The sequence below is a fragment of the Thalassophryne amazonica genome, chromosome 7 (assembly GCF_902500255.1).
Source record: "Thalassophryne amazonica chromosome 7, fThaAma1.1, whole genome shotgun sequence".
NCBI classification, from domain to species: domain Eukaryota; kingdom Metazoa; phylum Chordata; class Actinopteri; order Batrachoidiformes; family Batrachoididae; genus Thalassophryne; species Thalassophryne amazonica.
In genome coordinates this window covers 61067737-61095260 of record NC_047109.1, presented here as the reverse complement: position 1 = coordinate 61095260, position 27524 = coordinate 61067737, and the positions used below count along the sequence as shown (strand labels likewise).

At 42.0% G+C, this 27524-nt stretch overlaps 1 long non-coding RNA gene across 1 annotated transcript; it reads left to right on the top strand.

The window, feature by feature from the left end:
* Window positions 1-707: 707 nt before the first annotated feature.
* Window positions 708-25311, top strand: LOC117513303. Its single transcript, XR_004561547.1, has 3 exons — window positions 708-796; window positions 20432-20438; window positions 25301-25311. It is a non-coding gene; the product is annotated as an uncharacterized LOC117513303 (long non-coding RNA).
* The last annotated feature ends 2213 nt before the right edge of the window (window positions 25312-27524 follow it).

Here is a 27524-nt window from a genome sequence, read left to right as displayed (position 1 = left end):
GTGTTTACCGAGCCAATAATATTTAAGTGCTTTACCAAAGGACAGCTGCACTGGCCTCTTGAGGGCAACACATTAATGCAACAATGATCTAAGTGCCAAAATAACCAGCCTCCTTCTCGCTACATATCTCAGCTAATGCACTCAGTCAGGGAAGTGCTTCATACTGCACACCGATTAAAAACCTTTAATGGTGTTTTTGTTAGTGGTCCAAACTTTGATCTGGTTGTATACCTTTCATTTCAACCATGCTGTCGATGTTTTAGTTTTCTATCTATCTATCTATCTATTTATGTGTGCTCAAAAGTTTACATACCCTGGCAGCATTTTGGGTTTTCTGCTCATTTTTCAGAGAATATGAATGATAACACAAAAACTGTGTACTCATGGTTAGTTGTTAAAATAAATGGCTTCACACAACCACTCACCATGAGCAAAAGAAAATGTTTTTGTGTTATCATTCATTTTCTCTGAAAAATGGGCCAAAAATGAATGAATAAATAAATAAAAAATTCTGCCAGGGTATGTAAACTTTTGACCACAACTGTATATATCTAGTACATATACATGCCACCCACGGGATTTGAACCTGCAATTTACAAAACCTCTGACTGCCAGCACTACCACTGCACTACCATCGCTGTCCTAAAAAAGGTGCGAAAAAATGCCTGAAATCAACAAGGAGATAGATGCATTAAAAAAAAACACACCATAAAAACAACGCCACGTTTTATTGAATCCTTCTTATCGAGCGAACAATACAAGTATGAACCATCTGTTCCTCTGTAGATGACCCATGGTCACAGACATACAGTTATGTAATGACATGAATGAAGCAGTTCATGCACTTTTATTATGTCCACATCTGCTGAACTTGGCGTGTCCGGCCTGACACGTGTCCTGTGGATGGTGTGCTGCAGGACAGACACTGCGTCATGTAGAATAGAACTCACAAAGGTGACGTGACATTCAGATTGCCCACTCCGTGTTACGGATAGTCCGTTTTACCTGGGGCAGTCTGTCAATGTGTGTGCCATGCGCTCGCTCGCTGCAGCCCGTTGCAACAGTGATATATGTTGTTATGTATGTCCACATGAAGACAACAAGCAGACACATGTACGTCACAGTGGACAGTTGTAAGTTCATGTCCATCCTCACACTTTACGTGTTCCCCAGCCGTGACATCCAGAACCAGAGATCTCAACAGCTGCAGCCTGTCTGCAGACACGCCCCCTGTCAGTGCAGTGCACACGCCAACATGTCACTCTGTTCCTGTGTTATGTGATCATTTCTTTTTAGTTATTTTTAGTGCTATTCAGTTATTCCCACACATGTGGCAGATGTGTTATGGATGGGGGGAGGGGAGCGCAACACATGTGCGATTCACACCCACAACACGTGTTGCAGGTGGAGCCGATACTCTGGCACACCACGTGTGTTGCTGTTTTGCAATGCCACACTCTTGGGGGCACTTAGACAAATTACACAGCCAGCTCGAAAGTGATTGTCTGCTCACTATTTTCGTGTTAACAGCGCGAATGGCCACACATTTTCTAAGTGTCATGCGAGCAGTGTTAGATGTTCGTGTGTGTCACCTGGAATTTGGCCACACCTGCAGTGAGAGGGATCGAATGGGCTCTCAGAGCGCACACTCTGTCTTTCAGCCACTGGTGTACACAAATAGTTGTAGCAACAGGTGTACGAGGCATTGGAGGCAGCTATGATTTTATACGTATTGCATATGATTCCTGCTTTGTGCGCAATTCAGCTACATTGGTACTATGTGTGAAGGGGCCCTTAACAGTGACACAACAAAGCTCCACCAAGTTTCTGTAATTTGAGTTCTTCTTCATTAAGTGTTCTTATTTTGAAACATTTTTCTCAGGTTTTAAATATTTACAGCTACTCTCCTACACTCAATACTCTCTCTATACTTTTTCCTGCTTGCATTGTCACACCACTGTAAAGCCCCAATGAGTGGCATAGCCCTCCTTAACCATGCTGCCAGAGGCATACTGTACACTGTTGTGATCAAATTGTTCTCTATGTACATATAAATTTTAACATGATATGTAAAGAATGTCTGGATCAGACCAAGTTTGCAATCAGTTCTGATCGAGGGAGCTGAGGTGGAGGCTCTGGATTCCTACAAGTACATCGGGCTGTGGCTGGACATCAAACTGGACTGGACAACCCACAATGACCAGCAGTACAGGAACGGACAGAGCAGGCTGTGATTTCTGATTAGGTCACGGTTGTAACATCTGCAGGAAACTCCTGTGAATCTTCTACCAGTCCGTAGTAGCCAGCGTCCTCTTTTATACCATGGTGTGCTGGGGGGACAGCACATCCAAGAAGGACACATCCAGGCTGGACAATCTGATCAGGTGGGCTGGATCTGTGGTTGGCATGAAGCTGGACTCTCTGGTGAAGGTGGCAGAGAACACTGGACAAACTGCTGGACATTATGGATGATGCCAGTCACCCTCTGCACACAGTCATCAGCAACCAGAGGAACCTCTTCAGCCACAGACTGTTCCTTCCCAAGTGCAGGACAAACAGACTGAAAAACTCCTTTGTCCCTCAGGCCATCAGACTGTACAACTCCTCACTCAGGGTGAGGAGGAGTAACAGGAAGACAGAGGACAGAAATGAGAGGAAAAGTAGTAGCCAGTAAGCCAGTATTGATCAGTATGTCTGGTATTTATATTGTGAATTTATATTTATATTTACAAACTGCTATTGCTATTATATAAACAAATGGCTAATTTTATGGATGTGAGATATTTTATTATTGGTGAGTTTGTTAAAAAGCCCATGGAACACTTTTTTTTCTAAATGCTGGATAATTAGAAATATGTGTGTATTGTGGTCATGTCTCTTTGGACTTCTTGCATTGAAATTATGAGTTCTTGGACTTACTGAACATTTATTCCTGTGCTTTGTATGGGTTAATGACAATTTGCTTTCATAAGCAGTTATAGTTGTTTTTTCCCCTCCTACTTTTCAGTTTGGAAGAGCTTATCAATTTTGCACCATACAGTAATTATGGCCATTTTATATGTCTGGCAACATCCATCCATCCATGTTCTATACCCGCATACTCCAATTAAGGGTCAGGGCTCCAGCTCCCACACACCCCCCCCATGTCTGACAACACGTTGATGAAAATTAATTACCATTACCATTTCATAAATGTTGCTCTTGAAAATAAATTCAGCTAAAAAGACAAACGTTTGAGTAAGATGCTTTATTTTAATGCAGGAATTCTCAGACCTAACACAGATGCTGTTTTATCTATTCCTCCAGGTGGTCAATGCAAATTAATTACATTCACATTTCCTCCTAAGAGTAAAACAGTCTCTAATTAAATGGGTAAAATGAAAATAGACAGAGCTTTGGGCAGTCATGATTTACGTGGAAATCTTCCCCTTTAACAACATGGGTTTGTGGTTCTATTCTCAGTAAAAAGTCTTTCAGTATGAGGTTCATCTTCTTTCACGCTCACCCAGACAGCAAGTATAATTAGATATTGATAGAAGGCCAATAATTAATGATGCGTCTGCCAGCAACATTATCTGCTCCACAATCTCATTCAGACTGTAGATTGGGTCGATGGGTCACCCAGACAAAGCCTGATCTTTTGTCAAGTATCCTGACCCAAATCAGACATAATGGGATCAAGTCACATGGTGATGAAAATCGGCAAAATTTGTCACTAGCTCCAAGATGTTTCCAAGTTCCAGGCCTGTGAATTATGGGTTGTATGTAGTGCACCACTGGTTTACTTGAAATTATATGAATTTGGATTTCATGTCATTTGATTGAAAAAGATACTGGGGTATTCTGCAAGTATTAAGACACAAATAAAAAGAAAGCAAAAATCCATGACCAAAAGACAAAAATTAATTTGTTCTACCAACAGTGCACTGGAGTTTGAAAATAAATAAATAAATAAATACATTTCAAGAAATAATCTTGAGACGGGTAAACAGGAAGTGCAGGACAAAGCCAAGGGAAAGTTAGGGTAATGCACAAGACAGCGCTGTTCTAGACGAGATGTAAATCTACTCATAAATTGTGGGATGATGAGCTGATAGATGGCAGCTGTGACAATCAGTTGGCTTTGCAGTGGGGAAAGGCAGTGGTATGGTGGATGGATACCTCAGGGAGAAGTATAGTATCTATATTATAATAGCCAAGTGGCCTCTGTGTGCGGGCGTGTGTGTATATGGCTTCAATCACGCAAAAACTGGGGGGGAGCTGACATTTGCCGTTTGGCATGCTTATGTATTTTGGGTCAAGGATGAACGCTGTGAAAACAGAAAGTTGATAGGACAAATATTTTTGGCGAAATCAGTAATTTTAGCTAACCAGTAAACAATGGATGCTGTGCTGCAATGTACCATGGGAGTTTGGGGTTTTGAGGTTTTTTTTTGTTATTGTGGTTTATGTTAGTTTAACAGTGTTGTTTATGTTACTGATTTATTGTGTTTTGTAGTTCAGTTTGTTTTGTCAGTTTAGATAAGTCTCATGTTGCTATTACCATGAGTGACTTAAGTTTCATCTTGGCACCGCGAGTGAAATGTTGAGTGGTTTTAATGTCTTCATCCACTGTTTTTGTTTATCAAATTAAAACCGCACATGTGCAACTTCGATCAGGGACAAATAGAGCAGAGCTGACATTTGCTGTTTGGCATGCTTATGTATTTTGGGTCAAGGATGAACGGCGCCAAAACGGAACAGGAATTTTAGAGAAGCTACAAATATTACCAAATGTCGTTAATTACATTTTGGACTCACACGTCTTTTCAGGAGGGGACAGTAAATCATCTTTATATTAAAAGAGTGAGTGTAAGTGCATATAATTGTAAATACGTTAAAAATACATGGATGACACAAGAAAGTGAAAACACTTATATCCACTGTGGTCCATTTAAAAAATCAAATGAAAAAATAGAAGTAATAATAAAATAAAAATAATAATGTTGATAATAGTGTGTATATGATAACAACCTAAACAAATTGTAAATACATTAAGGCAGTAAATTAACATTCAAAATTACAGAATTAGCAGTAAACAAAAGGGTTGAGTTCCTCTTCTAAAAATTCTGGACTCACATGCCATTCCAACACATTGCTTAATTTATTCCCACCCTTGAAAAATGTCAGCTACCTATTTTATAAACACTACCCAATCTAGAGCCCGTAGATCCCCGCGCGCTAGTATATTAATTAAATGTTCACAAAGCAGACATACTGCAATTTGTTTTCTTATTGTCAGAAGATGCAAGAATAATTGCAGTTTACAACAAATACACTGGTCATATGTCAGTGATGGCTCCTAAAATTGATCTTTTTGTAGAGAACATAGTTTAGACATTTATACCTGTAAAATTTAATTCTCACATATAGTTAGAATATCAGATTGGCAGGGGTGGTTTCACTGTGCAAGGTTGCCAGCTCAAACCCCAGCTCCTGCCACATTTGTACATGTAATGTGCAGTTGCATCAGGAAGGGCATCTGGCGTAAAACGTGCCGAATCAATATGCAAGTGCACCTTGGGTCTGCTGTGGCAACTCCAAGTGAAAAAAGTTAGAACATCGGATTATTTAATTGTATTGCACTTTGACTAAAACACGGGGTACACGCTGGACTGCTGAGAGAATGTCTCTTGGATTTCAGTTAAATAATTCATTGAGAAATGGAAAGAGTAATAAAAGTAATGCTTTTCACATAGGGCCTCTGTCTACTATCCACTTGTTAAGTCGTGACATCAGACGTGAATTCAACTTCTAGGACCAAACAAACACGTGCGAAATACGATGATGGCCGAGCCAGGAACTTTGTTTAGTCTCATTTTTAATTTTTTCATTTATATAGCGACAAATCACAACAAAGCTGCCTCAAGGCACTTCACACAAGTAAGGTCTAACCTTACTAACCCACAGAGCAAACACACAGGTGACAGTGGTAAGGAAAAACTCCCTCTGATGATTTGAGGAAGAAACCTCAAGCAGACCAGACTCAAAGGGGAGACCCTCTGCTTGGGCCATGATACAGACACACTAGACAAATATACAGGAAATTTTGGGAGTCCATGCTGATGCACAGGACAGGAGGCCTGCAGAAGAAGACACGCACTCCCATTTCTGGATGAAGCCGCACCTCAAACAGAGAAAAAAAAAAACAATTAGGTGGCAAAAATTCAACAAATACCGTATAATTTATCAACACTAAGCAACAAGAAAAACAAGAAATACTAAGGTGATCGCCGGCCACTAGCTCTAAGCTTCACTAAAAGACTTTAGATAAAGTTGAGGCCACAACTTGCTCTGTTTACTAATAAAATTAATTTAAAAGGGTAGGAAGCATAGTAATATACTATGTCAGTACGCTAGCCATAAGGAAAGGGAAAATAAGTCCGTCTTAAGTCTGGACTTGAATTAATTTAGTATTATTAAGTAGCCAAATTATTTAGCTGAAGACATTCTAACTTTATTTTACTTCCATTCTACTCTGAAATGTCCATACAAATTGTTACTTTTATTTTTTGAGGGTTATTAATTTATTTCACTTAAATCAGAATAAACTACATGCAGCAATTCCAGTTTAAAGGTCACACTGAATATTTTAAAACCATTGTCAACCCATGTCTGACTTTTTTGTAAATGCATTTGCATATTAGGAAGTTCATAGAATACTACGTGCATATTTTAGCAACTCATAGTTCTCTTATTTTGTGAATATTAATGTGCTTATCTCAGTTGGTGGTGTTGCCACAAGAGCGAATAGCCTTGTTACAGGCATCGTAGTCTGCAGTATTTTCATTTACAGGCATAAAATATAAAATAGGTCTATACGCTCCTCTTTCTCTGCCATCATTCTGTGTGTGTTGTGTGCTCTCACTCACTCCTGCAGTCTGCATGTGTCTCTATTCACATGGCAGCACCACGAGAAAAAAGCAGAGCAGAGAGGAGGAGCTGTGTGCATTCAACTAAGAGGAAAGAAACGGTGTTAATATCAAACCTGCTGATAGCTAGTGACTTATGATAAAATATACACTCACCTCCAAATTACTGAGATCCCAGGCCAGGTAATATTGAGACCTGTCATATCTATTTTTTTTTTTCAAATTGAGCCCATCATTAACAATTCAGAAGAGGACACTATTAACAAACTTGCCAAATTTCACATCATTCTATTCAGTATATTATAGGTTTTCCTGTATGATCTGAATGGATGCAAAAAGACACAAGTGAAGAGAAAATATTCAGATATCCTGTTTTTTACTCTGTGGCAGAGGATAATAAGCCAAATCAGGCTTCTGTTGATCAACCACCTCTAGACTGGCTGAACACGCAAGTAAATCACCATTCTCAGTTTCATAAACATACATGCTGGTAGCTCACTCTCTATGACCATGGTAAGCATTGCGTGAACATCACAGTTTCCCACAAATACATTTTGTCATGTGGTTTGATGACATGATGCACTGTAGTCCTGAAATGTGTTCAGCACGGACACCCTTCTACAGAGAACAGGGCTTTAACTAATGAGGTGTGGGTGGATCAGACAGAAATAGAACATACTAATTTGCTGTGCTGATCTACCCAACCCTTGATAGAGAAGAAGCTCCGACTGACCAGTCTTCAATACAAAGCAAATAAATTTGCCTCTGGTGTGGTTTTTATTTATTTGCAGTGGAGGAAATAAGTATTTGATCCACTGTCAATTTTGCAGGTTTTCCCACCTTCAAAGAATGGAGAGGTCTATAATTTTTATCGTAGGTACACTTCAACTGTGAGAGACAGAATCTAAATAAAATAAAATAAAATAAAAATCCAGAAAATCACATTGTGTGATTTTTAAATAATTAATTTGCATTTTATGATGATGATGATGATGAATACTTTATTGAGCAAGTTAACATTTATACATTGCGCACATTCATCTTTGAAAATCCGTACATTACTCAAAGGGAGTAGAATGAAGTAAAACTTATATTTTCTACCCCCTTTCACATGTTTTATTTTCGACTACGCAGACAAGAATAAATAAAAAAATTTTGAGATCATATATACCTATATAAACACACACCTTGCATTATACATATCAACATGTATTTACATAAATACACTACCTCTATACACAAATACCCTTGCATACGCCAATACACACACTAAATTCAATGAGATTTGACAATATAACACTTTTAACCCACATACATGCACCCACGGGCACCCAAGCCCATGCATGCATGCACGCACATTTACCTATATTCGATTAAACTTGATGATATAATAAATTTTTTTTTTTATTATTGCATGAAATAAATATTTGATCCCTTAATAATTGTTACAGAAGCATTTGTCTGCCATTACAGAGGTCAGATGTTTCCTGTAGTTCTTGAACAAGTTTTCACACACTGCAACGGGGATTTTGGTCCACTCCTCCATACAGATCTTCTCCAGATCTGTCAGGTTTGGAGTTTCAGCTCCCTCCAAAGATTTTCTATTGAGTTAAGGTCTGGAGACTGGCTAGGCCACTCCAGGACCTTGACATGCTTCTTAGTTGCCCCTCCTTAGTTGCCCTGGCTGTGTGTTTGGGGTCATTGGTCATGGGTCATCACACGGCTGATGTGGAGGAAAATTAAATAAAAAAACAGCTGTATAATTGGTGAATATCACTGCGTTGATATAAATAATACATAAAGGGGGACGCAATACAGAACCCCGCAGTTATATAACCTGGGAAAAAAAAACAAAACACCACTCACGTGATTTGAACCCCCTTGTCTTGATTACCAGATGGAAACTTTACCACTACACGACAATCATCGTCTCATAACAGGAGTGTGAAATGGCTAAAATCAACAAGCAGACAAACGTATTTTAGGGTGTTTTTCTCCTGATACATGACTGAAAGTGGTGTATTTGTTGTGCTATTGGACAGTCATATGGTCCTGTGGTGCCCTCCTCACTGTCCTGTCAGACAAACGACAGACGTGACGTTCAGATCGCCTGCTGCATGTCCACATGAACTGACAGTTCGGTCCAGCTGGAACAGCCTGTCAGTGTCCAGCCCATCGCAGAAGTGATATATGTTTTTGTTTTTCAATGTGAGTACAGCAAGTGCACACAAGCGTGTGTCCATCAAAACATGGTGCGTGTTCTGCAGCTCTGGTGTCCAGGTCCAGAGATTTCAACAGCTGCCATGCCCTGTCTGTTCAGAGCACAGACCAAGGTGTGACTGTGTGATCAGATGAGATGCGCCTCACCTCGCGGAGCCACACGCATGCAATTGTTAGGGGGGAGCACACGACACATGCACACGTGTTGTGGGGGAAGTTGACGGCAAGCCACATCTCGGCAACTCCACAGTCGTGTGGAACTTAGACAAATTTCACTGCCAGCAACAACAATGGTTGTCTGCAGACTGCTGTCGTGCCAAGAGTGCGACCGGCCACACATTTTCTAAGTGCCAAACGAGTGGTCTTAGATGTTCGTGTGTGTCAGCTGATATTTGGCTGACACCTGTCGCGAGAGGGTTCGATGGGTTCGCAGAGTGCACGCTCTGTCTTTCAGCCGCTGGTGTGCACAAATAGTTGTAGCAACAGGTGCATATGAGGCATAAGAGGCCGGGACGATTTTACACAGTTTGCACATGATTCCTGCATTATGTGCACTTTGACCAAACTTCGCACTATATGTGAAGGGGCCCTTAGGGACAAAGCACAAAGCAAAAGCCAAAATTACTCTACGAAAAATCTCTAAGAGTCTTTATGGATTTTTGCATGTTTTTCTTTTTAAAGTTGCTTAAGGAAAGGTAACGGCACTCCCAAAGCAGAATAATTATTTTCTCTGATTAGGCAGGGCTGAAGGAATGAAGCAAGCAAAGACAGACATTTCTGTTTGAAAACCCGACCTCTCCTGCCTGGCGAACACCTCACACATATATTTATATACATGTGACAAAGACGTCAGGCAGGGAGGTGAATCACAGGCGCTGTGTCTTCCTGCACAGATACTCGTGTGTGTGTGAATGATGGCTGCATCTCTGAATGGGGTTATGTGTGTGCACCGGTGCGTGTAATGAACGCCACCATCAGCCTCCTCCCCCCGATCTCCCGTCCTGCCACTCTGGCATCCTCTAATATTCAATCTCACCGGCAGCACCGCCGTCCTCCTACACGCGCCACGTGCCCACACACAGGAGCATTTCTCTCCTAATCCCAATCACGTTTGGAGACAATAACATCGAGGAGGATCAGTTCCGGTTTCTCCTCCAACATCACCGCTCACCGAGTTTGAACCCACAGTAAGAGCCTGTTCTTCCTCAATGTCCTCATTTGAATAATGGCTGGAGGCTGTTCCCAGGAACCCATAATAAAGATAAATTGGATTTTAAGAACCTATCAGACTATCCAAGGACAGTATGCCATTAAAAAAAAAAAAAAAAAATGGGAAAGGAACAGATGTGGGGCAGAGTGAATATGGGGCAGTAAAGAAAAGGAAGCTTCATACAGTATCTAACTTTGAAATCAGATACTTTCATGTTTTGAAAAAGAACCGCTGAAGTGGGATATGGGGGTGGGCAGGATGTAGATTTGAGAAATCTGATGACAAAACTGTTTCTTCTTTTGTGGAACAAAAAAAGAAGCATGCAAGCAGTTTAACAATTCAGAGGACACAAAGAGTTCACATGTACTCATACAAGACAAAACTAAGACTTCAGTGAGAACACTGACACCTCACACATGTTGCAGACCAGATGTGCACATCTGGAGTGATCCAAGAGTGAAACATAAGGCAGCATTAGTCTTCCTTTGTGTGCCAATTTCAGTGAGAGTATAAGAGTTACAATTTAAACACCTGACTATTCCAGTCAAACACTGGGAGCATTAATCACATTAAGGTTGAAATTATGAATAAATCTATTGGGAAGCACTTTGTCAAATTTTACTTCTATAAACGTTTCTTATACTTGATGACTGTGCTCTGCAGCAAAATCAGTGTACTTGTGCAGTGTTTTGGTGCTGTTAGATCTCAGTGCTGCATTTGACACCGTGGATCATCATATTGTACTTGGTCGGCTGGAAAATCACTTTGGGATTACTGGGAGTGCCCTTGCATGGTTGACGTCATACTTGACCAGTCGTTCTCACTGTGTTTTGTACAGTAACACTACCTCTAACCTTGGTGACATGAAATTTGGGGTTCCACAGGGGTCCGTCTTAGGCACCCTGCTTTTCTCCCTTTATATAGCACCCCTTGGATACATATTGTAGTGTTTTGGGATTACCTTTCACTGCTATGCTGATGATACTCAGTTATACAACCCCTGGCAAAAATTATGGAATCACCGGCCTCGGAGGATGTTCATTCAGTTGTTTAATTTTGTAGAAATAAAGCAGATCACAGACATGACACAAAACTAAAGTCATTCCAAATGGCAACTTTCTGGCTTTAAGAAACACTATAAGAAATCAGGAAAACAAATTGTGGCAGTCAGTAACGGTTACTTTTTTAGACCAAGCAGAGGGAAAAAAATATGGACTCACTCAATTCTGAGGAATAAATTATGGAATCACCCTGTAAATTTTCATCCCCAAAACTAACACCTGCATCAAATCAGATCTGCTCATTAGTCAGCATCTAAAAAGGAGTGATCACACCTTGGAGAGCTGTTGCACCAAGTGGACTGACATGAATCATGGCTCCAACACGAGAGATGTCAATTGAAACAAAGGAGAGGATTATCAAACTCTTAAAAGAGGGTAAATCATCACGCAGTGTTGCAAAAGATGTTGGTTGTTCACAGTCAGCTGTGTCTAAACTCTGGACCAAATACAAACAACATAGGAAGGTTGTTAAAGGAAACATACTGGTAAACCAAGGAAGACATCAAAGCATCAAGACAGAAAACTTAAAGCAATATGTCTGAAAAATCGAAAATGCACAACAAAACAAACGAGGAACGAATGGGAGGAAACTGGAGTCAACGTCTGTGACCGAACTGTAAGAAACCGTCTAAAGGAAATGGGATTTACATACAGAAAAGCTAAACGAAAGCCATCATTAACACCTAAACAGAAAAAAAACAAGGTTACAGTGGGCTAAGGAAAAGCAATCGTGGACTGTGGATGACTGGATGAAAGTCATATTCAGCGATGAATCTCGAATCTGCATTGGGCAAGGTGATGATGCTGGAACTTTTGTTTGATGCCGTTCCAATGAGATTTATAAAGATGGCTGCCTGAAGAGAACATATAAATTTCCACAGTCATTGATGATATGGGGCTGCATGTCAGGTAAAGGCACTGGGGAGATGGCTGTCATTACATCATGAATAAATGCACAAGTTTACGTTGATATTTTGGACACTTTTCTTATCCCATCAATTGAAAGGATGTTTGGGGATGAGTAATCATTTTTCAAGATGATACTACATCTTGCAATAGAGCAAAAACTGTGAAAACATTCCTTGCAAAAAGACACATAGGGTCAATGTCATGGCCTGCAAATAGTCCGGATCTTAATCCAGTTGAAAATCTTTGGTGGAAGTTTTAGAAAATGGTCCATGACAAGGCTCCAACCTACAAAGCTGATCTGGCAACAGCAATCAGAGAAAGTTGGAGCCAGATTGATGAAGAGTACTGTTTGTCACTCATTAAGTCCATGCCTCAGAGACTGTAAGCTGTTATAAAAGCCAGAGGTGGTGCAACAAAATACTAGTGATGTGTTGGCGCTTTCTTTTGTTTTTCATGATTCCATAATTTTTTCCTCAGAATTGAGTGATTCCATATTTTTTTCCCTCTGCTTGGTCTAAAAAAGTAACCGTTACTGACTGCCACAATTTTTTTTCTTGATTTCTTATAGTGTTTGTTAAAGCCAGAAAGTTGCCATTTGAAATGACTTTAGTTTTGTGTCATGTCTGTGATCTGCTTTTTTTCTACAAAATTAAACAACTGAATGAACATCCTCCGAGGCCGGTGATTCCATAATTTTTGCCAGGGGTTGTAGTAAACGGAGCGGGTCGTGGCCTCAACTTCATCTAAATTCTGCGTCTTTTAGTGAAGCTTACCACGATCACCTTAGTATTTCCTGTTTTTCTTGTTGTTTAATGCTGGCAAATTATACTGTATTTCTTGTCTTTCTGATCCCTGATTCTGTTTTTTTCCCTCTGTTTAAGGTGCAGCTCCATCCAGAGATGGGTGTGGTATTTGTGCTGAAAACCCTCCTGTCCTGTGCACCAACAGCATTTCTTGTATATTGGTTTTGTGAATTGTTCTATAATTTGTGTCTGTAGCATGGCCCAAGCAGAGGGTTACCCCTTTGAGTCTGGTCTGCTTGAGGTTTCTTCCTCAAAGGGAGTTTTTCCTTACCACTGCTGCTCTGGGGGTTAATAAGGTTAGACCTTAGTTGTGTGAAGTGCCTTGAGGCAACTCTGTTGTGATTTGGTGCTATATAAATGAAAATAAATTGAAACTGAAAAATACTTCAATTCATATAGTCAGAACTGACAGAGATTACATAGAGGTAAGAGCCGTGCATGTAATAGTTTGAAAATAACTCTAACAGTGCTAATATATTAGTATGTACAAATGTTAGGCATCAGATTGGGTTTGAACCTATAACTTCTTGGTTATGATGTAGCAGCATGAACACACAGTACCGGTAGCCTGATCTATTAGGTCCATTTAATGCAGGATTGCTGAGAAAATAAGCGACTCATAACATTTAATGCCTACACAAGCCCAAACGATTACGACAACCCTGACTCAGTCCCAAAAAATATGATTTAATAAGCACTCGAACTGAGGTTAGCCCATTAGCTTAGCTGGTTTGTACTCGTCGATAGGGGCGTGTTCAGGCTTTTTTCATTACACGTGAGTCACACATACGCTACCTCATCATACATTTATGGATTTATCATAATGTAGCCAGATTCAGGACTGCCACTGCTGTCAAAATGGCAGTGCCTAGATATAGGCTTCATATTGGCTGTTCTGGGTCTCTATAGACCCCTTGCAGTCACATGACCCGGCCACTTCCTGGCCACTTCCATGCTGCCGTTCTTGCGCAGTGCTTCCAGGATTATTTACATGAGAAACAATGTACATACTGCAAGGTGTGGTACAAGCTTAGAGATAAACTCATTATGTCTGAACCTGATAGTGGAGAAAGCAAACATACCAGGCATCTTTCTGGCGCTGAATTACAGCAGTACAAGGAGAAATTTGATGTTTTTGGCACTTCTACACAGCACCAGGCGTGTTGTTTTCTTTGTTGACTAGATCTGGAGCGACATCACTGCACTTGTAAGTACACTCAGGACTTAATGAGTTAATTTAGGATTAGAGACTTACATATTTATAATTGCATTTAGTGATAATGTCCATCATTAACTTTATCAAATTTTGTGTATGCTGCTGCAGGATTGTGGAAGAAACCTCAGCCGACTCTCACTTTTTTCATAGTCCCGCCACGGCTTCCATAACAAAATGAGTAATGTCTTAGGGCCCCTTCACACATAGTGCGAATTTGGCAGAATTGTGCATGAAGTGCGCATGAAGCAGGAATCGTACGCAAAATGTGTAAAATCGTAGCTGCTTCCAACGCCTCGTACACCTGTTGCTACAACTATTTGCGCACACCAGCAGCTGAAAGACAGAGTGTGTGCTGTGCGAGCCCATCGAACCCTCTCGTGGCAGGTGTCGGCCAAATTCCAGCTGACACGCACACACATCTAACACCGCTTGCATGGCACTTAGAAAATGTGTGGTCATTTGCACTATTAGCACAAAAACAGTCAGCAGACAATCACTGTGGAGCTGGATGTGAAATTTGTCTAAGTGCCCCATGATTGTGGAGTTGCAAAAAGCTCACACATGTGGTGCATGTGTCTCGCACGTTTAGTGTGTGTCACGCTCCCCGTTCCCCCAACACAACTGGCGTGCGGGGGGGGGGGGGGGGAGCACACTTGCATAAAATGCTTATAAGTATGTACAGATCTGATCACATGGGGGCTGGACAGCTAGGACTGATCACACACAGCACAAAGAGGGGTCTGTCAGCTGATCGCAGCATACTGAGAGTTGGATGACAGCTCAGTGCACATATTAAAAACACAGAAACCACCGCCAGGACATATATATAAATAATTACGACAATACCTACATACGCAATTACATAACAAATAACGAAAATGAATGACCACATAACACAGAGAGTGACATGTTGGTCTGGGCACAGAATGGGGGGGCGTGTCCACTCACAGCCGCGGGTGTAAAGATCTCTGCTCCTGGATGTCCCCGCTGGAGGACATGTTCCGTGATTGGAAGGACATGAACTTAGGACATTCCTCCATGAGACACGTCTCTCTGCCTGCTGTCCTCACGTGGAAATATATCAATCAATCAATCAATCAATTTTTTTATATAGCGCCAAATCACAACAAACAGTTGCCCCAAGGCGCTTTATATTGTAAGGCAAGGCCATACAAAATATATTCACAGTACAGTGAAGACAGTGAAGCATGGTGGTGCAAGCATCATGATATGGGCATGTTTCTCTTACTATAGCGTTGGGCCTATACAGTGGTCCCTCGCTATAACGCGGTTCACCTTTTGCGGCCTTGCTGTTTCGCGGATTTTTTTCAGACCAATTTTGCATGCTTTTTTTTTTACAGTGCATTGTGTTCCGCGGCCTCATCAAGCAGCCGGTCTCGACACCACGAAGGGAGAGCATGCGCATTGTGTTCTGCGTGTCTGTTTATAAGAATCTTCTCGCCCAGAAGAAAAAAGAGCGCCAACAACTACTCATAACTGTGTTCTACACTTGGAAAAAGACACCTGCAGCGAGGTGTGACTCAATGGAAAAAGACGTGACAGCGCAGCGGCACCAGGACGATATATATATATATATATATATATATATATATATATATAAAAATCTCATGGCTGTTTTTTAAAAATTATTTTCATTAATATTTTCAATGCTTTTACTACACTTTTTAAAATTGGTTTTAATGCTCCACGTCCCAACAGCCAGGGGCTGTGAGCATGGACCGGGCCGCCGGGCCACCCGCCCTCGACCGCCACCCAATCCTCTCTGCACCCGACCCCCATGGCCCCCTCTGCACGTGGTGAACCCACAGGAGGGCGGGCCCACGTCGCTCTTTTGGGCTGAGCCCGGACGGGCCCCATGGACTAAGGCCCGACCACCAGGCGCTCGCGCGCGAGCCCCAACCCCAGGCCTGGCTCCAGGGTGGGGCCCCGGCTCCGCCATACCGGGCGACATCTCGGTCCTTGATTTTTTTACTGGTCATGGAGGTTCTGAACTGCCCTTAGTCTGACCCGTCACCTAGGACCTGTTTGCCTTGGGAGACCCTACAAGGGGCACAAAGCCCCCGACAACATAGCTCCTAGGATCATCCTGGTATGCAAACTCCCCCACCACGATAAGGTGGCAGCTAGAGGGGGAGAATCCCCATCGCGGCAGCAATCCCCGAACCCGGTGGTGGACGCCGGAAGTAAGGGATGCCGTCAAGCTGAAGAAGGAGTCCTATTTATCTTTGTTGGTAGGTGGAACCCCAGAGGCAGCTGACAGATACCGGCAGGCCAAGCGTGCCGCAGCCCGTGCGGTCGCAGAGGCAAAAACTCGGGTCTGGGAGGAGTTTGGGGAGGCCATGGAGGACGACTATCCGTCGGCCTCGAGGAGATTCTGGCAAACCGTCCGACGCCTCAGGAGGCGGAAGCAGCTCTCCACCAGCACTGTTTATGGTGCAGGTGGGGAGCTGTTGACCCTGACTGGGGATGTTGTTGGGCGGTGGAAGGAATACTTCGAGGATCTCCTCAATCCCATCGTCACCTCTTCCGAAGAGGAAGCAGAGACTGGGGACTCAGAGGCAGACTCATCCCTTACCCAGGCCGAAGTCACCAAGGTGGTTAGAAAGCTCCTCAGTGGCAAGGCTCCTGGGGTGGATGAAATCCATCCTGAGTACCTTAAGTCTCTGGATGTTGTGGGACTGTCTTGGCTGACATGCCTCTGCAACATCGCGTGGCGATCGGGGACAGTGCCTCTGGATTGGCAGACCGGGGTGGTGGTCCCTCTGTTTAAGAAGGGGGACAGGAGGGTGTGTTCCAACTATAGGGGGATCACACTCCTCAGCCTCCCCGGTAAGGTCTATTCCAGAGTACTGGAGAGGAGAATTCGACCAATGGTCGAACCTCGGATTCAGGAGGAGCAGTGTGGTTTTCATCCTGGTCGCGGCACACTGGACCAGCTCTACACGCTCCATCAGGTGCTCGAGGGTTCATGGGCGTTCGCCCAACCAGTCCACATGTGTTTTGTGGATCTGGAGAAGGCGTTCGACCGTGTCCCTCAGGGCACCCTGTGGGGGGTGCTCCGGGAGTACAGGGTCCGGGGTCCTTTGCTAAGGGGCAATCCGGTCCCTGTACAACCGCAGCAGGACCTTGGTTCGCATTGCCGGTAGTAAGTCAAACTTGTTTCCAGTGCACATTGGCCTCCGCCAGGGTGCCCTTTGTCACCGCTTCTGTTCATTATTTTTATGGGCAGAATTTCTAGGCGCAGCCAGGGTGTAGAGGGGGTCTGGTTTGGGAACCACAGAAACTCGTCTCTGCTGTTTGCGGACGATGTGGTTCTGTTGGCTTCGTCAAATCAGGACCTTCAGCGTGCACTGGGGCGGTTTGCAGCCGAGTGTGAAGCGTCCGGGATGAAAATCAGCACCTCCAAATCCGAGGCCATGGTTCTGGACCGGAAAAAGGTGTTTTGCCCTCTTCAGGTCGGTGGAGTGTCCTTGCCTCAAGTGGAGGAGTTTAAGTATCTCGGGATCTTGTTCACGAGTGATGGACGGATGGAGCGTGAGATCGATAGACGGATCGGTGCAGCATCTGTAGTGATGCGGTCGAGAGAGAGAGAAAGCTGAGTAGGGGGGCAAAGCTCTCGATTTACCGATCGATCTACGTTCTGATCCTCACCTATGGTCATGAGATTTGGCTCATGACCGAAAGAACGAGATCGCGAGTACAAGCGGCCGAGATGAGTTTCCTCCGCAGGGTGGCTGGGCGCTCCCTTAGCGATAGGGTGAGGAGCTCGGTCACTCGGGAGGAGCTCGGAGTCGAGCCGCTGCTCCTCCATGTCGAAAGGAGTCAGTTGAGGTGGCTCGGGCATCTTTTCAGGATGCCCCCTGGACGCCTCGCTGGAGAGGTGTTCCGGGCACGTCCCATTGGGAGGAGGCCCCGGGGAAGACCCAGGACACGCTGGAGGGACTACATCTCTCGGCTGGCTTGGGAACGTCTTGGGGTTCCCCTGGAGGAGCTGGGGGAGGTGTGTGTGGATCGGGAGGTCTGGGCGGCTTTGCTTGAGCTGCTGCCCCTGCGACCCGACTCCGGATAAAGTGGAAGAAAATGGATGGATGGATGGGTTTTAATAATCTCTAATGGCCCACCATGGGGCCATAGCCCAGACTAAACAAACTAAGTGCATGAATCCTACTACCAGTCTGAACGACACATAGACTTTGTCTGAACAACAACAACAACAAAAAACACCCCCCCCCCCCCCAACAAACAGAAAAACACTTTTGGACATTTACAAACTGATCTGTTTGTGCAAGTTGTTCCCTGTTTAGTAATAATTTTATATATCACATGGACAACTGTAATAGCAATCTGGCCTGTGCACTTTATGAAAATATTTAACTCAGTTCTTCTTTTGTCAAGTCAGATTTTTTCAGAAGCACATTTAAAAACAACTGTAGTTGACCAAAGTATTGTATAGCTAAGAAAAATAAAATATTAAAATAATATAAAACAATATGAAATAATAAAATAACAAAACAGAAGATCAAACTACTCTGATTAAAAAGGCAGAGAATACAAAATTGGTTTTAAAAATGCATTTTAATGTATTACCTTAGAGGGTCAAAATCATGAAGGTCAGAGGTTCCAAATAATATAAATAAATAATACAAATAATAATTTTCTGTTCATTAAAACTACTGAAAGCCAACCACAATTTAACATCTTCCAGACAATCCAGCAAGGCCGGTAGAGGAGTTCTGGGATTATGTTCCCTTACCAACTAGCAGTGGTGGGCACAGTTCCGCTAATCCGCTAAATATGGAAGATAATGTTTTCATTATCGAATTAGCTTTTCAGATAATTTTGAAAACCATCAGCGGACCAATTATCTTCCAACCATCAGAGGTGTCAAGTAACGAAGTACAAATACTTCGTTACTGTACTTAAGTACACTTTTTAGGTATCTATACTTTACTCCATTACTTATTTTTCTGCCTACTTCTGACTTCTACTCATTACATTTTCACACAAGTATCTGTACTTTCTATTCCTTACATTTTTAAAACAAACAGCCTCGTTACTCTTGGCTTCAATTTAATGTTTATATATATATATTTCACGTCATGTGCGCCTGTAATCAACTTTTCTGCAGCACGGCTTTGCTTTGAACCGTGAACCAATCCAAGCAGTGGTTCGCAGACTGAAGCAATGCTTCGACCTGTTGCTTCGTTTATTCTTTCTTTCGTTTAATTTTCCCCTGCTAAAACCCTAAAGAGCATACTTCTGTGAGTATTATTTACCTTTTCTATGTTAAACCGACCTGTTATGGTCTTCTGAAACAGTTGATAGATGTATTTTATAACTTAAAAACGGGAGCGACGCTAACGCGTTAGCATGTCTATGGCATTTTCAATGTTAAAAGTTAGCATTAAGCAGCTCTCGTCACGTTCGGGTGCATTTGTTTTCAAATTGTAATATTTCTTAAATTTATTTTTGTTTATATATTAATAATCTAATGATTATTATATACAATTTTAGAGAAAGAGGCAAAAAGAACCTGAATAGAAACACAACAGAAAATATAAAAGCAACTAACAATACATACATACATAAATAAATGTTTCCTGTGAACACCTAGTGACTCTTACACCTCCACTTCATCCCTGTCTTATTTAATGACAGTTTGTTTCGGTCAAACCATATTTTCAGTGTGTTAATTTCTTCAGTGATTTCCTCCAGAACTATCTGCCAAACTAGAAAACTGCTGCATCCTAGTAAGAGCAGAATACTACTGGAATGAATTTGAATAAGGAAAATTGTTTTGTTTTTTTTCTCACTAAATGGATGCTGCACTCACTGCAGTTTATTGTCTGGAATAGTCTCAGATTGCATTTCAGAGCTTCTAGAATTTAAACATTTTTGTGCAGGTGGTGTTGGGGGGTAATTTGGGTTTTGGGTCTTGGGCCACATGTAGAACAAATCAGTTTTTAAATTAAGCTTTCAATTCATATAGTGGCATCTACTTTTTTTTTTTTTAATGGTTACTTTATACTTTTATACTTTAAGTAGGTTTTGGAGCACATACTTTTTCACTTTTACTTGAGTAAAGAGGTCAAGTTGATACTTCAACTTTTACCAGAGTGTTTTTAAACTGCAGTATCTATACTTCTACTTAAGTAACAAATGTGTGTACTTTTGACACCACTGCCAACCACTAACAAACTGTTGCAGGCATGGTGAACAAAGCTTAACAGTTACAAACATTTATGAAGTCTGATATCAAAGATTTGAGTACCTACCTAATAAATGTTTTCAATTCAAGTCGAATCAAATTTATTTATATAGCACATTTAAAACACAGCTGCAGCTGACCAAAGTGCTTCACAATAATAGCAATACAAAAGTGTAAAATATTAACAAAGGAAAAGAATAAAAATAAATAAATAAAAAATCTAAAAATACAGAGCAAAATAGCAGAGCAAAGCATACACCACTTAGCCAGTGTTGAAAGCCAGGGAGAAGAGATGAGTTTTCAGTCTGGACTTAAACTGTCCCACTGACTCTGAGGACCTGACAGTCAGCGGAAGATCGTTCCAGAGTCGTGGTGCTGTGACAGAAAAGGCTCTATCACCTCTGGATTTAAACCTGGCTTTAGGAACAGCCAGGAGAGCCTCAGAGCCCTACGTGGAGTGTACGGCTGCAAGAGCTCACTCAGATACATTGGGCCTATACAGTGCAGACACTTAAAAACAATCAGCAAAACTTTATATTTAACACGAAAGCCGACAGGGAGCTAGTGTAAGGTGCAGAGCACAGGGGTGATGTTCTCATGCTTCTTTGTTTTAGTCAAAAGGCGGGCTGCAGCATTCTGTACACTCTGCAGGCGCTGTAGGGAGCGCTGGTCCATCCCAACGTAGAGAGCATTACAATAATAAAGACGTGATGTTATAAATGCATGGATAGCTCTTTCAAAATCAACTCGAGTAAAATAAGATTTAATCTTGGAAAAAGTCTTCAGCTGAAAAAAGCTGGCCCTGATGACAGAGCTGATTTGCTTATCAAATCTGAACAATAGGTCAACTGTCACCCCTAGATTTTTTACAAAAGGGCAGCAAAAAGTGGACAGAGGACCAATAACACTGTCTTGTCCTTGTAGAGGGTTACTTTGCCCGAATACTAAAATCTCAGTTTTATTTTTATTAAGATTCAGAAAATTAGTTTTCATCCAGACTTGTACATCATTCAGACAGTCCGGGAGTATTTTTACAGCAGCCTGGGTATCACAGGAAATTACAGGAAGGTAAATCTGAATGTCGTCTGCAAAACAATGAAAACAGACTTTGTGCTTTTGAAAAACAGACCCAATCAATCAATCAATTTTTTTATATAGCGCCAAATCACAACAAACAGTTGCCCCAAGGCGCTTTATATTGTAAGGCAAGGCCATACAGTAATTATGTAAAACCCCAACGGTCAAAACGACCCCCTGTGAGCAAGCACTTGGCTACAGTGGGAAGGAAAAACTCCCTTTTAACAGGAAGAAACCTCCAGCAGAACCAGGCTCAGGGAGGGGCAGTCTTCTGCTGGGACTGGTTGGGGCTGAGGGAGAGAACCAGGAAAAAGACATGCTGTGGAGGGGAGCAGAGATCGATCACTAATGATTAAATGCAGAGTGGTGCATACAGAGCAAAAAGAGAAAGAAACAGTGCATCATGGGAACCCCCCAGCAGTCTACGTCTATAGCAGCATAACTAAGGGATGGTTCAGGGTCACCTGATCCAGCCCTAACTATAAGCTTTAGCAAAAAGGAAAGTTTTAAGCCTAATCTTAAAAGTAGAGAGGGTGTCTGTCTCCCTGATCTGAATTGGGAGCTGGTTCCACAGGAGAGGAGCCTGAAAGCTGAAGGCTCTGCCTCCCATTCTACTCTTACAAACCCTAGGAACTACAAGTAAGCCTGCAGTCTGAGAGCGAAGCGCTCGATTGGGGTGATATGGTACTACGAGGTCCCTAAGATAAGATGGGACCTGATTATTCAAAACCTTATAAGTAAGAAGAAGAATTTTAAATTCTATTCTAGAATTAACAGGAGGACCCAAGAGGGATCATGTACAAAGCAAAGAGAAGTGGTGCTAAAATTGAGGCCTGGGGCACGCCATATTTAAGAGGAGACACAGAGGAAGAGTACTGTCCTACATTAACAGAAAAACCTCTGTTGGAAAGATAGGACCGAAACCAATTTAGCGCTGAACCCTTAATACCTATGTGCATCTCAAGGCGAGTCACAAGGACACTGTGGTCCACTGTGTCCTTGTGCTGCAGATAAATCTAAAAGCAGAAGAACCGCAGAGTTCACAGCATCAACAGTTAAAAGAAGGTCATTAAAAACTTTTAAAAGGGCTGTTTCAGTGCTGTGTCTTAATTTAAAACCAGATTGAAACTTCTCCCCTATTTCATTAATAATAATAATAATAATAATAATAATACATTTTATTTGTATAGCGCTTTTCTGGACACTCAAAGATGCTTAAAGATGATTAAGACGATTAAGATCCAGATAAGCCTGCAATTGGTCATACTAGACAGCTTTCTCTAAGACTTTAGACACAAATGGCAATTTAGAGATCGGACTATAGTTGGACAACACATTTGGGTCAAGATTTCTCTTTTTGATGAGCGGCTGGACTACAGCATGTTTAAGAGCTGACGGAAAACAGCCACTTGATAAAGAAGCGTTCACAAGTTCAGCAATGTATGGACCAATACACTGAAAAACATCTTTAAACAAATGACCTGGAACAATGTCCAAAGTGCAGAAAGAAGACTTAAGATGATTAACAATTTTAGTCAGCTCACAAGTAGATACAGGATTAAAACAATCAAAAACAGCATGACACATGGATGGATCTGCTGACTCCACCTCAGATACAGGAGATGATCTAAGATCAGAGATTTTATCTCTGAAATAAGAGAGAAAATCTTCACAAAGGCTGGCCGAGGGCACAGCAGGATTAATGAGCAAATTCAGGGTGTTAAAAAGCACCTGAGGTTTATGATAGTTTGAAGACACAAGATCTGACATGAATCTAGTTTTAGCAGCTTTAGCTGCTCTCTGATACTCAGTCAGGCTGTCCCTCAGTATTTGCAAGGAAACGTGAAGATTATCTTTTTTCCATTGTTGCTCAGCACGCCTACAAGAGCGCCCGAGTTCACGAGTGCGCTTGTTTAACCAAGGCTGTGCCGTGGGCTTTAAGTGCTTCAGTTGTAAAGGAGCCACAGAGTCCAAAGCCTTTGTGCACGCACCATTAAAATAAGAAAGGAGTTCATCAGGAGTTGCGTTATCTGAGTTGTTTCTATACGTTTCATGAAAAGCATCAGAAAACAGGGCGGCTGACTCAGTATTGAATGTGCGCACCCGGCGCGCCGTGGCGCACGGACTGACCACGTTCCGAGACAATGTTACAGAGAATAAAACAGCAAAGTAATCAGAGAAGTGGGTTTCACAAATCTCAATTACATTAGGATTAAGACCGAAAAACAGCACAGTGTCCAAAATATGCCCCTTCTCGTGCGTACAGCTTGACACAGACTGAGTCAAATTAAAATAATCAATCAAATCCAAGAAGTCTTTAACCATCGGCTTGGATTCGCAACAGACGTGGATATTAAAATCCCCAACAATCAGAAAGTGAACGTAATTTAATGATAAGATGGCCACAAAGTCAGTAAAGTCCTGAATGAAGTCTTTATTTGGCTTTGGAGGACGACACACCAGTGCACACAGGACTGGAGTATCAGAGCTTATCACAAAAGTCTGCAGTTCAAAGCTGGACAACAGATCTGCCGGTACCTGCCGACAGGTGTAGCTTTCTTTATATACAGTAGCGAGCCCACCACCTCTGCCAGTCATCCGAGGCATATTAAAGTAAAGGCAAGCAGGGGGTAAAAGCTCAGAGAAAGGTGAAGACTCACCAACTTGGAGCCAGGTCTCTGTGAGCAGCATTATATCCAGTTTGCGTGATGTAAAGAAGTCTTTCAATAAAAACGTTTTGTTAGCTAGCGATCTAGCATTCAACAGGCCAAGGCGTAATGACACACTTTCACAGACCCGCGAGGAGCAGCGACACAGCAGCTGGAGGGCACCAAAATCCACCCCGCGGTGCTTCGCCCGGCGTTTGAGCTGAGGTGCTGCAAGCAGCAGAGGACGCAGGCTGGTGTCCAAACATGCAGGGAACACGGGCTGGATCCATCGTATTCCATATGATCTTCTAAATACTGGGAATCCAGGAGTCCTGAAGAGAGGGACAATTCCACGGTTGGACCTCCAGTGAGCCTTAATTTTCACAAGGACACCTCCGTGTTTCCCGTGCTTTCTGGGTCGCTTCCTCTGTGTGAAGACAGGTGAGCGCAGCAGGTAAGCAGGTAAGCAGGTACAGAGCTCAAGGGAGGAGGGAGTCTGGATGTTTGGTCCCCAAAACTGTTACTTAAAACCAGCTCGTGAGAAAGTTTGAGATCAGTGAGTGCCTGGAGATCATACACTAGCAATCCAGTGATGCTTTCACACAGAATAAATAATACAGCAATAACCAACAGAAAACGCAGAGCAGGTAGATAACTGCCGGTACACGCTGGCGCCATCTTTTCCTCGAGTCGTTTTGTTGCTTGTTGTTGTTTGTTTTGTTGTAGATGTACAATTCTATTCTCTGCAAATAGAGAAGTGATAGTTTCAGGAGAAACTGCTCCATCCTCTGCAAACAAAGGAGAACTGGTCACAGAAATGAGAGAAAAGAGAAAGAGAAAGAGGAAGGGGAAGGGGAAGAAAAAAAAAGATGATTTCTTTTGATGCCCTGATGATTTGCCGGCAATATCACCCAAGTCATCCAGAGGCATACAGTTTTAACTTATGGTTAAAATTTAAACCAAACTAATTTCGGACAAGTTATTTAAATTAACGTCACGTCGGAAGTTTTATAAAGTAAAAATATCAGATATTTGTTTTAGTTTTAAAGTAATGCACTAATTTTGAAGGTTTTAGTGTGGACATGCTGTCTCCAGTGCATTATGGGTAATCTCTGTACATTCATGACAGAAGAAATGCATTTGAAATGCTCTGATCAGGCTCCACACGGACAAGAGCATTAAACCCTTTGTACAACCCCAATTCCAATGAAGTTGGGACATTGAATAAAATGTAAATTAAAACAGAATATAATGATTTGCAAATCCTCTTCAGCCTATATTCAATTGAATACACCACAAAGACAGGATATTTAATGTTCAAACTGATAAACTTTATTGTTTTTGTGCATGTATTTGCTCATTTTGAAATGGATGCCTGCAACACTTTAAAAAAGTTGGGACAGTAGTATGTTTACCACTGTGTTACATCACCTTTCCTTCTAACAACACTCAATAAGCATTTGGGAACTGAGGGCACTAATTGTTGAAGCTTTGTAGGTGGAATTCTTTCCCATTCTTACTTGATGTACGACTTCAGTTGTTCAACAGTCCGGGGTCTCCGTTGTCGTGTTTTGCGCTTGATAATGTACCACACATTTTCAATGGGCGACAGGTCTGGACTGCAGGCAGGCCAGTCTAGTACCCGCACTCTTTTACTACGAAGCCACACTGTTGTAACGTGCAGAATGTGGCTTGGCATTGTTTTGCTGAAATAAGCAGGGACGTCCCTGAAAAAAACATTGCTTGGATGGCAGCATGTGTTGCTCCAAAACTTGGATGTGCCCATTAACACACCCCCTTACCATCACAGATGCTGGCTTTTGAACTTTGCACTGGTAAGAATCTGGATGGTCTTTTTCCTCTTGTCTGGAGGACAAGACATCCATGATTTCCAAAGACAATTTGACATGTGGACTCATCAGACCACAGCACACTTTTCCACTTTTTGTCTGTCCATTTCAAATGAGCTCAAGCCCAGAGAAGGCAGCAGGGTTTCTGGATGTTGTTAATGTATGGGTTTCGCTTTGCATGGTAGAGTTTTAACTTGCACTTCTAGATGTAGCGACGAACTGTGTTAACTGACAGTGGTTTTCTGAAGTGTTCCCGAGCCCATGCTGTGAGATTCTTTACACAATGATGTTGGTTTTTAATGCAGTGCCGCCTGAGGGATAGAAGGTCACAGCCATTCAATGTTGGTTTTCGGCCTTGCCGCTTACGTGTAGAAAGTTCTCCAGATTTGCCAGAACATTGTTCTTAAACTGTTGGACTATTTTTTCACAGCCGAGCCTTTTGGGGATGATTCTTTTATACCCAATCATGACACTCACAATTAGTGTCCTCAGTTCCCAAATGCTTTTTGAGTGTTGTTAGAAGGAAAGACAGTTGAACTGTTTGGGTTTAGGGGTGGTTCCAGTGTAGCATATATAAGATGCCTAGAAGTAGGTTTAGGTTTGAGACATTCCACGCGCGTTGTAGGTAGCAGACACAAAATCTTTGATATTGCTGGAACAACCACTGGGCCATCCTCAATTTCAACATCATCCAATGTAGTAATGGGTATTAAGTTTGCAAAGCATATCCCTCTATGATTTTTATGGACACATCTACGGAAGCAGGCCATAGTCTCAAGTTGTTGAATTTCCTTCCCTGGCAGATACAACTCCAATTCCAATGAAGTTGGGACGTTGTGTAAAATGTAACAGGAAAGGTGATGTAACACAGTGGTAAACATACCACTGTCCCAGCTTTTTTGAAAAGTGTTGCAGGCATCCATTTCAAAATGAGCAAATATTTGCACAAAAACAATAGGTTTATCAGTTTGAACATTAATATCTTGTTTTTGTGGTGTATTCAATTGAATATAGGTTGCAGAGGATTTGCAAATCATTGTATTCTGTTTTTATTTACATTTTACACAAGGTCCCAACTTCATTGGAATTGGGGTTGTATATTGTGCCTAAAATCCTCGTGAATATATTCTCTGTGTTTATAGACGTTGTTATTGTGTTTGTTTTGTGTAAAAATGCCAGTCGAAGCTCAGGTAGCTTCTCCATTATTTTCAACTGGAATCATTGTGAGCTGCAATCGCTTACAGTTTGTTCTTAAAGTCCTGCTTATGTCAAACACTGTCTATCCTCTTTGTTCCAGAGTAATATATATATAAGATTTCTGAAATTCGGTTTGTGTTTAGTAAATTTCACACATTTTAAACGAAGTAGACACGGATTATTTATTTGGAAT